Source organism: Watersipora subatra, chromosome 2 (assembly GCF_963576615.1).
Source record: "Watersipora subatra chromosome 2, tzWatSuba1.1, whole genome shotgun sequence".
In the NCBI taxonomy this organism is placed as follows: domain Eukaryota; kingdom Metazoa; phylum Bryozoa; class Gymnolaemata; order Cheilostomatida; family Watersiporidae; genus Watersipora; species Watersipora subatra.
In genome coordinates, this window is record NC_088709.1 from 12,864,712 (window position 1) to 12,876,150 (window position 11,439).

Here is an 11,439-nt window from a genome sequence, read left to right on the forward strand (position 1 = left end):
TTTGAACTAACATTGTATCATTACGTCACTGTCTGTATATCATATTACCGGTATATGTTTGTACTAGCTGTGCTACCCAGCGTTGCCCGGGTAGTATGTATAAATATATATATGTATATATTTATCACTGTGGCCTATTGGGTAGGGCATCGGACTGGTGAACAGTAGGGTATGCGATCAAATCTTTGGTACGGTTTCTTTATTTCAAGATTTTAAAGACTATGGCCAGAATGCAGACAGATATACTTTGAGAAATATATATATAGATGGTTCGCACACTTTTTATCAAATTATTTTTGTGAGCCCAATTCAGACAATGATTTCTACCAACTGCAATGTTCTCATGGCTCATTGTATTATCAAATAAATACTCTCAGAAGTCTGACAGTCAGAGTTTTAACTCGGGTTACAACTTTCTAGTGAATTAAGTCAAGGACTGGAAAAAGATGGTAGATGCCTTAAAGGGTTGTCTAAGGTACTGCTTAAGGTTTCACATACTCATGAGCTGATTTATTTATGTTTGTTGCTGGTTATCAACAAAGGTGAGTTTTGATCTCACAATTTATTCTCACTGCGAGTTTTGAATTAACTGACTAAAAACCAGAGAGAGAAGATAAAAACGACATAAGATAAAAAGCAAAGAACTAAATGATGAATATTTGAGATCCTTCTGATCTGAAGGGAGATGACCATGGAACGAGCTCAATTTTGCTTGTAGAGGTATGCAATATTCAAGCACTGAGCTCAACGGATGAACGCAAGCTTGTCTGTTATTCTTCTTATGTGAAGTTCAAGAGAGTGTTGAAAAGGAGATTCTTGCATTCTACAGATGTTTTCAAGGTCTCTCTGGTGAATTTTATAATATATCATTACTTGAAGTGGTAGGTGGCTAAATCACAATGGTTTTAGGAGCATGGATTATCTGTCTATAATCTTATCAAGGCGAAGGCTTCTGAAATCTAAATATATATTTAAGTGAACTGGAGTCTTTGTTGTTTCAGTGAACAGGTTTGAGCAAAGTAGATGAGCAGATTTGGTACACAAGCGTTTGCTGCTAATAAGTACCCTGCAGTTTAGATATTTCAATACCTCAATATTTACATGTTACTGTTAGAGAAATGTGAAGAAAAAATATTTTCATCCAGTTAAAAATCTTTATCAGCCAAATAAAGTAAGAAATTCTTGAAAATGCTAAAACCTTCAATTTAATTAGAAAGTACTGAGTGAACAGAATCATTAAGAGATTGCACCTGAAAACTATGAAGTTCGTCGTACACAGAAATTTAGCAATATAAGTGAAAGTCATTCAATTGGCAGCGCAATAGAATAGCATATATGTGAGCAGCATTAAGCTCAGTCGTGCCATCAGACCCTGTTGACAGTTGCTTAGCAGAGCAACTGAAAACTCATAAATAAATGCGGAATGCAGTAACTGTTAGTTTTTCACCCACCAATACTTCTCTAATTGACAAAATTTTAAAAATTAAAAACGGCAATAATGAATCTGATTGGTTACTAGAAACATAATTAATAATAAATATACAGTTTTTAATCATCCAGGTTTTATACCGTGATGAGCCTCATAATGGTCAGTAGAAAGTTTCCAAGAGAATAGGAGGCCAGTGTGTTGGTTGTGAGACAAAGTTGGAAGACTGGAAACACTTTGACCTTCAGAGTTTCACTACAATAGATTAATAAATTCACATTTATCAGAAATGTGTAATTAAAACTGAACTACAATGTATTATGTCAAAATAACTCCTTGTTGAAGATGCAAAAACATGATTTGAAATAACAGGAAGACTAATCTTACACTGGCTGTATGATGGCGGGGCCTCTTCAGAGTATTTTGGAGGCAGAGGAAGGTGAGAGATTTCTGAATATGGTTCAGGTTGATGCTGCCACTGAAGAGAATCTACTGAATTTTGGTGGACTGTCGGATCAGGTTCACCTAAAAAGTGTATCCATAGCGAACCTAGTACGTCAAGTTCTTGTCTCCCGTTGACACGTGTTTGAAGCAGCATCTCTCATCAGCAGTTTTGAACTTAGTAGTAATGTTAGTATTATTAAGTTGGCGTAAATCTATATTAGTTTATTTATCTGTTAAAATTTTGTCACAAATGCAGCTATTGGCTAAAATAGCAGCTGCATGTCTAGACAGGCTTAAGGCGTGGTCACACGAGCACCGAACCGACGTAGGATCGGTTCGGTTCGGAGGCTGGTTCGGTTCGTGGCACATGTCACACGGCCACCGAAGTAACTTCGCTTACTAGATACCATACGTATAGAGACAGGACACGGTTTCATTAGTAGTTGTTATGTATTTGAGTTAAATATTTCTATTGTAAACAAAAAACTTTGAGGAACAATTATAAATTATAATTACACAGCAGATTTATCAGAAGATCGTTTGGCTGCTCAAAATAAATCACTCGATACAAATATTTTGCTAACCCTTCCCATCAACATAATTATATTTTTTTTTATTAACATATGAATGTTTTTCTATGCTGAGTACATAACAAACAAAAACAGTCTTTATCATAGTACTGTGGTTTTACATAAATAAATCAGTCAACGATAGTTCATCAGGATGAATATGACACATTACTTATATTCTACACGAAAGAAAATCACAACCATTCCCTTACATTTATGCAAAACTTAAGTGCAACATCTTACATTTATGCAACCCAATCACAAGTCCGGGTGAACCTTGTCGTAAATTGCTTCATGTTGTTTATTTAACGAAATTAAAAGTATCGTCCCATTTCTTTTTTAACTTTACTCACGCGCACGTAAGAAGAAATGTGACGCGTGCTCGCTAGAATTCTAGAATTTTAACCAGCCAATAAGAGCAAGGGTTCGGCACGAAATTTCGAGCAGTACCGAAATAGTTCGCTTCGGCCAGAAATGTCCTCAGCCGAACTTTTTAGAGCTGAAAACGACGTCGTTTTGCGTCATTTAGTTCGGTTCGGTGCCCGTGTGACCACGGCTTTACAGTAAACGAGTTTGCCCTCTTTCATCAAGGTTACTGTCTTCCTACGTGAAGACAGTAATACATCAATTATGAGATGGATCTGGTTGTTGTCCACTCTGAGACTACCTACCTGAGCGGTTAACTTGTCCTTTGCTAGACTGATAGCATTTGACTCCACAGAGTATAATAGCAATGCTAAGTCCAATTCCAATAAGAGCTCCGAATATGATACCATACAGAGCAGAGCTAAAAAGCGAACCAAAAACAAGTTCTTGTCTTTCAAAACAAAAAAACACTTGAACACTCAAATAGTTTGTAATCTTTTTTGGATTAGTGACTGTGTAGTGATACAATTACTAAGTTCTGTGTATACTACACCACGCTACGGTATGGTGTAGTACTATCACCACACTGTATAGCGTGGTGATACAATCACTATCACACTGTACAGTGATAGTGTGACGACAAGGGGGCGGATGTGCAAGTGTGACGATATGGGCTGACAAGCCGATCATGTTTTCATAAGGCTTCACATTAGAGCAATGGTTGTACTACGCCGTACGACATGGCCTTATGAAAGCGAAACTTATGCGTACGCACAAGTGCAACGCCATCGGTTCCACAAAGGCTGTTTCTATGGCACAAAGACGGCGCATCGCGCTTGTTCCACTTCTAAACAGCGACACTGAATCGTGACGGAGTGAGAGTATCACTCCGTCACGAGTCAGTGACAGACTGTCACTCTCACTAAATCGTAGGAGTGAAACTCCGAGAGCGTCACACACCCATATGACGCTGCATGCCATGCTGTTTCCATGATGACATTGCAGCGTCATATGGATGTGGCGCTGCATGCCATGGTGGAATCATAGTCATATAGAGTCGTATCGAGTCATATGGATCTCAAAAATAACTACGCTATGGTTCTATAGAAACTTGGTAATAGCCACAGGAAGGACAGCAACAGCCAGCTAAAAGAGACTAAGTAGCAAACAAGCCTTGTCATGATGTTGTCTCATGTTTTAGTTGAACAAATATTCTGCTAGAATACTTTGGCAGTAATTATTATTGAAAACATCCTTGATTATAGCATAATTAAGAGTTTTTTCTCTAAACATTTGGAATTGCAAAGCTTACGCATGAATTATTACTAAGCAAACTATGGTTTGCAGTAATCATATCATAGACTTACAAAAAACCAAATCAATCAAGAGGTTTGGATGAATTTTATCAGTTTATCTACTTTATAACATAATAACCTAAGAATCTTTTATAGATGCCAAAGATCTATGAACGCGCAGTGGATGGCGCTGAGCATAATAGTAGGAAATATTCCATGACTAACAAACTCTTGCAAGCCATGGAGTTTTTCTTTAGCTTTTTGTGCCAACCAGTGCTAACATAAGGCTTTTACAAATCTAAAGCATTCACCTTTGACAAGTTGTTGTGATAACCTATAATTCTTCTATTGAAGTATTTATGCCAAGGCCTAAAAGATTTAATGTATTATGTATACACATTTAGTTTAATATAATAGCTCATATATAGTGTCATTGTTCTGGAGGTGCTTTGTAAGTAGAACCCAAGTACAGCTTCACATCTCAGCTTTCATTTCACATATTCATGAGTTGATTTATTTGTGTTTGTTAATGATTATCAACTAGGCAGAGTGTTGACCTCATAAATTTAGATTCACTGTGGGTTTTAAATTAACTAACAAAAACCATATAGGAAAAATGAAAACAGCTTACCACAAAAAACTACAAAACTAAATGATGAATATTTGAGATCCTTTCATTTAGTAGAATAGAGAGATAACTATGAAACAAGCTCAATTTAGCTTGTAGAGGTATGAAATACTCAAGCACTGATCTCAACAGATAAATTCAAACTTGTTTGTTATATTTTATTCCATGCTTCACAATACTACAAAGTCAGTGCTGCCTGTATATATGCAGACAAGTATTTGGTTTGACAAATGGAGGTCAATTATGGCCTTAAATCTTGAACAATAGAAGTTAGAGTAATGTAACTTACATCTGTAAGTTACATCTGTAAGTTACATCTGTAAGTTACATCTGTAAGTTACATCTGTAAGTTACTGTAAGTGTAAGTTACATCTGTAAGTTACATCTGTAGAAAACACAAAACACTGCAAAAAGGTTTAAACGATTTTTTAACTACATATGAGCTGTTTTAAGTAGTCACATGGGGTAAGCTGCAGCAAGTTATTGTGTTGTAGTAAATGTGTGTTGTGAAACAGTTTGTCAAGTATCGATACAACAATGTAGATAACTATATGTAAGATGTGATTACCTTTTGCCTAGTTTACAGCAATATTCTAATTCTTTCTGTCCACAACAGTAGGTGTGCGAGGAGGGCTCAAAATCTAGAGGGCACTTGAACGTTCCTAAAACCGTCCCATTTTCTGTAGCCTCGTAGTTCTTGCATATGTTTCCTTTTGCATCTACGAAAATACCAGTATTGTTCACTCTCACAAATCCCACAGCTATAGCCTGTGAACCTTGCCATACTACTAAAATTGGCTTACGATTAATTATGGGTTTAGGCTAGTATTTTGTATACTAATACAGTTATTGTAGCCGTATGCAGAGTTTCTAGTTGTTTTATCATCAAAAACTGTCAAAGTTCGAATATGATGTGTGTTTAGGACTACTCACTCGCAGGTAATATGCACACAATTCTTATTATAAGTAAATACTAATGATGACACCTGCAATTTGTCAATTTAACCATGAGTATGGCCGATTCGTAAAAAAGAAAGGGTGACTCGAGTAATGGCTGTCTTCCAGAAAGGTTGCTTGCCAGCTACCCGCATGCAAGCACAAGGCATGGATGTCAGAGACTAAATAAATCTCTTTTCAAAGACTTCTTATGAAGAAACTTTAACACATACGCTGTTGATGACTAAAGGTAACTGTCTTATAATTGAAAAGTGAATAAATGACAAAAGAATGACTGTCTACTGAAAGTTTTAAGTAATTTCTGTGCTTACATTATTTGATTATTATGTAGGCTACAATATTTTAATACTATTTTTATAGAAATTTCATTATTATTATTTTTCACATATTTTCATATGTTAATAGCAAGCAACATGCTTCAGCCTTCATTTACTTTTATGTTAATATTTAAAAGTGTACAAACGAGCTGTTGTAACTCCACAGCATATACAGACCTTTTAAAATATAAATTTCCTTAGCTTATCCAAACCCCAGGTCAATAGGGCAAATCAATTATATATTTAATATATAATTTATTTGTGTTATTTAAAATCTGGTGATGAAATCGATATGCAGATAAAATGGTTCCTAATACTTGGATCATAGTAGACCATTACAAATTAGTGCCTGGCTAAAATCATATTGGACAGAAAATGCTGGAACCATCTTATCAACAGCTTTCATGTTTTTTGTATTTAGGGATATGAAGCGCCTTTAGACATACCTAAGCTGCAGTTCCTCTGAATTATATAATGATTTACCTTGGTTGTAAGTGCTACCACTGATTCCATAGGAGGCCGGAACATATATGTAGTAGTACATGTTAATATAGGTCGTATAGTAGCTGTTCCCTGTGTAGCTCCTCGTGTACCGAATGCTTGGTGTATATGCACTCCTACTTGCCCTGCATTATGTCAAATCTACAAGCTGTTGGGAGAATTTATTGTTCTACTGAATGATAAACTTTTTTGCTTTATTATTTATATTTTTCGAAAGACTTTCTACTTTTGTCCATGAATATGAGTAACTTACATAAACATATATTACTAACATTGTGCAAGGGTGGGAAAGGTTTTTCTGAAGTGTTATACTTCAGAAAACTTCAGGAGAAATTTCACTCTGCAAACCTGTACAATATTCTAGGCAGACATTTTTGAGACCAAATTAGAAAGGTTTATAATAGTTTCCTATTATGTACACTTACAGGTACATACTTTTATCTACTCATAAAGATTGGAGAGGTCATAGGCCTGCATGAACAAACTTTATGAACTTAAATACATATGTGCCTATACTTGCTTGCAAATGCATACCTATGTGCACACATATCCACACACATCCGCATGCACACTCGCACGCGCGCACACACACACCGCAGGCACACACACCGCACGCACACACGCACCCGCATGCACACACGCATACACAAGCACATGCGCATGCGCGCGCATACACACACACTAATGTATGCGCACCCACATACACTTACCAACCACACAAAAGGTTGCTCTTTCTAAACGCATTGTCTGGACATAAACACTCATATACCTATAAGCACAGCGCTATTGTTTGACTTTGTAATTAAGTGCGCTGCCTCACAGGTGTACAACGCTCACGCTAAGATGTTACGTAGGTGAAAAATATATAACCTGAGGTTTGTGTTCTCAGGAATTTTATTTTTTTGCAATATTCAAATATTCGATATTTTTGTAATATTCAAACTCAACTAATAGAGCTGTGGTAACTCTATGTTTATCTCTTCTTTGGACACTTACTAATAATAATATGGGTCCCGGGTTACGACGTTCCTATTTTACGGTTTTTTTGTCTTACGACGTGGAACACGATGTTTTTTCATTCCATCGTTACGTATCATCTTATTTTTTTTACTTTGCTCAAGCTTTTGGTAAAGTGCTTCAGAATTTAGTTATCAGTTCGTATAGCGTCGTAGCTGGAGATGTGGTTGAGAAACTAAACTTCGTTTGTTACTGTTAATGGCATGAGGTCAGAGTTGTTTGCTGTCCCCTCTGCATTGTCGCAGAGATCAGTTCTGGGCCCTATGATGTTTTTGATTTTTGCAAACGACATGCCTCTGGCTGAGAAGGGCCCATTCTGCTGACTTTATGCAGATGGCTTGGATTAGGCATGGATACTATCCATGCCTAATGGATACTATCCTATTAGGCATGGATACTACAGAGTGCGGGGCTGCTGACCCTCAAGATAATGTAACAGCACTGTATGACTGGTCAGTCCAGTGGGACATGACTTTTAACTTTACTAAATAGCACTGCTATCTCACAAGCCAACAGTGTAAGATAGTAGGCGACTTAATTTAAAGAAAATAATTTCAAATGGCATGAACAAATATCAAAAGTAGTCAAGGAAGGTGACAAGATTCTGGGCTTAATAAGAAAAAGTCTTTTTAAACCTGCCTGTAAGACCAAACTTATCGTTTATAAAACAGTTGCAAAGCCAATTCTTAAATACGGCTGTCAGGTGGGGTCAATCTATAATAAGGTATGCTAGAAACTATGCAGAGACGTGCCTTAAGATGGATTTTCAGACTAGGGCAATCAGAAAATGTCACCAACTGTATGAAAGAAAATGCTGTAGATACACTTGAGTATCGGCAACAGAAGTTAGATAAAAAATTTATTGAATGGTTGAATCTGGTCATTATGGCATTGACATATATGATTATGTTTCTTATAACAAATCGTATTCTTTCTGAAAAGGTACTGCCGCTCCTCATTGTCGTTTGGACCAATTCAACTTCTCTTTTATAATGGAGTTTTATTAGATAAACTGGTGCAAATTTCATTTTAGTAATTTGTCGATAATTCCTTGTTTGATGTTAGCGAGAAAAAAAAGGAGAAAAACAAATTTTTTTAGTGAATATCCATGTAATACTCATGAGCCTTGTGGATCATCCTGATTATATATACTATATTTTACACTTCTCTATACCTCCTTTTACTTTGTATAGCAGCTGGCATTTTTTACATACATTTATGGTGCCTTAACTATCGTCCAAGGAGATGACACAAGCTGGGAATCTTTTACATACTTTTATGGTGCCGTAACTATCGCCCAAAGAAATGACACAAGCTGAGAATCTTTTACATACATTTATGGTTCCTTAACTATCGTCCAAAGAGATGACACAAGCTGGCATCTTTTACATACTTTTATGGTGCCTTAACTATCGTCCAAAGAGATGACACAAGCTGGGAATCTTTTACATACTTTTATGGTGCCTTAACTATCGTCCAAAGAAATGACACAAGCTGGGAATCTTTTACATACATTTATGGTGCCTTAACTATCGTCCAAAGAGATGACACAAGCTGGCATCTTTTACATACTTTTATGGTGCCTTAACTATCGTCCAAAGAGATGACACAAGCTGGGAATCTTTTACATACTTTTGTGGTGCCTTAACTATCGTCCAAAGAGATGACACAAGCTGGGAATCTTTTACATACATTTATGGTGCCTTAACTATCGTCCAAAGAAATGACACAAGCTGGGAATCTTTTACATACTTTTATGGTGCCTTAACTATCGTCCAAAGAGATGACACAAGCTGGGAATCTTTTACATACTTTTATGGTGCCTTAACTATCGTCCAAAGAGATGACACAAGCTGGCATCTTTTACATACATTTATGGTGCCTTAACTATCGTCCAAAGAGATGACACAAGCTGGGAATCTTTTACATGCATTTATGGTGCCTTAACTATTGTCCAAAGAAATGGCACAAGCTGGGAATCTTTTACATACATTTATGGTGCCTTAACTATCGTCCAAAGAGATGACACAAGCTGGGAATCTTTTACATACTTTTATGGTGCCTTAACTATCGTCCAAAGAGATGACACAAGCTGGGAATCTTTTACATACATTTATGGTGCCTTAACTATCGTCCAAAGAAATGACACAAGCTGGGAATCTTTTACATACTTTTATGGTGCCTTAACTATCGTCCAAAGAGATGACACAAGCTGGGAATCTTTTACATACATTTATGGTGCCTTAACTATCGTCCAAAGAAATGACACAAGCTGGGAATCTTTTACATACTTTTATGGTGCCTTAACTATCGTCCAAAGAGATGACACAAGCTGGGAATCTTTTACATACTTTTATGGTGCCTTAACTATCGTCCAAAGAGATGACACAAGCTGGGAATCTTTTACATACTTTTATGGTGCCTTAACTATCGTCCAAAGAGACGACACAAGCTGGGAATCTTTTACATACTTTTATGGTGCCTTAACTATTGTTCAAAGAGATGACACAAGCTGGGAATCTTTTACATACTTTTATGGTGCCTTAACTATCGTCCAAAGAGATGACACAAGCTGGGAATCTTTTACATACTTTTATGATGCCGTAACTATCGTTCAAAGAAATGGCACAAGCTGGCATCTTTTACATACATTTATGGTGCCTTAACTATCGTCCAAAGAAATGACACAAGCTACGAATGCTAGACAGAGATCCTGCTTTAGAATTGCTGAAGTCTTACCCGCTGCCATAGCCTGCGTAGTAAGTTCCGGAAGCCCTAGATCCAGACCTGGCTGCTGCCAGAAAGAAGTTCTGAGCTGACGCTGTAAGAAGGGAATATTTATGTTAGCTACTATTATATATAGATATAGAAATATTTTTAGGAATAGCTTGTACTTAGCATAATCAGAGCTACCTGCTAACAAGATTAAATTCAAAGACTACGACATTAGCTGAAGCTACAACTTAAATTACCAGATAATAACTAGATGCTGTTTTATTGTTCAACTCTTAATTTTATAGTGTTACAAGTCTCCACAGTGTGCTTTGTTTTTGTTCATTTTTGAATATTTTCTTATAAAACTTCGTTTATAGTTTATTTAACGGCTTCATTTTTTAAAACCATGCCAATCATACTTGTGGGAACTCGATTATATTTGTCGTACCTCAGGTATAATTTACTCTAATCAAACAATTGACGGAAGCATGACTTAACATTTACTAAACTTACAGTTACAAACAAAACATCAATAAAACTTATTATAGCAAATTGAAGATAAATTTCTAAAACTTAGATTCTTTCCTAGTAATCAGTGCAGTCATAGACTTCACAGACTGTGGCTGATGATGAGCTGAGTAACTGTGTAGAGGCACTTGAAGTTTATGTTGATAATACGTTATTTTAATATAACGTATTATCAACCTTAGATATCTTAGGTATATGTGTACATGTATATGTGTACGTGTATTTGTACTTATACCAACATTATATTAATATAACGTATTATCAACGTAATAGCAGATTTAAGATTTGCATATTAATATTTCAATATCTATGAAATTAGAAAAGTACCAACTTTATTCATTGTATCTATTTTTCTAAGTGAGTTTACTGAATTCAAGCCCTATGGACCGATATATATCTTCTTACCTGCAAGAGAAGCTAGCAATATCAAATGCTTCATTTTGATATATTCAAGACACTGCAAGTTCACTTTAGTTCCTGAGTAAGGTATTCACTAATGAATGGCATTCAAATGAAAAGCACGTGGGTTGGCATTACAGTGTATATTACGTAATTGTCAAGGTGACGGTCAAGAGAAGACAACCATATTGTTTTATGTCATTTTCATGTTTATTGATAAAGTCTTGAATGCTTACATAGTTGTCTGAATGTATGTTTACTGATCCTGTAGTAAAAA

At 36.1% G+C, this 11,439-nt stretch overlaps 1 long non-coding RNA gene across 1 annotated transcript; it reads right to left on the reverse strand.

Annotated features, from left to right (window-relative positions):
* Positions 1-1,022: 1,022 nt before the first annotated feature.
* LOC137388682 (uncharacterized) lies at positions 1,023-2,837 on the reverse strand. Its single transcript, XR_010977991.1, has 3 exons — positions 2,683-2,837; positions 1,814-1,951; positions 1,023-1,681 (listed from the first exon to the last, which is right to left on the reverse strand). It is a non-coding gene; the product is annotated as an uncharacterized lncRNA (long non-coding RNA).
* Positions 2,838-11,439: the final 8,602 nt, after the last annotated feature.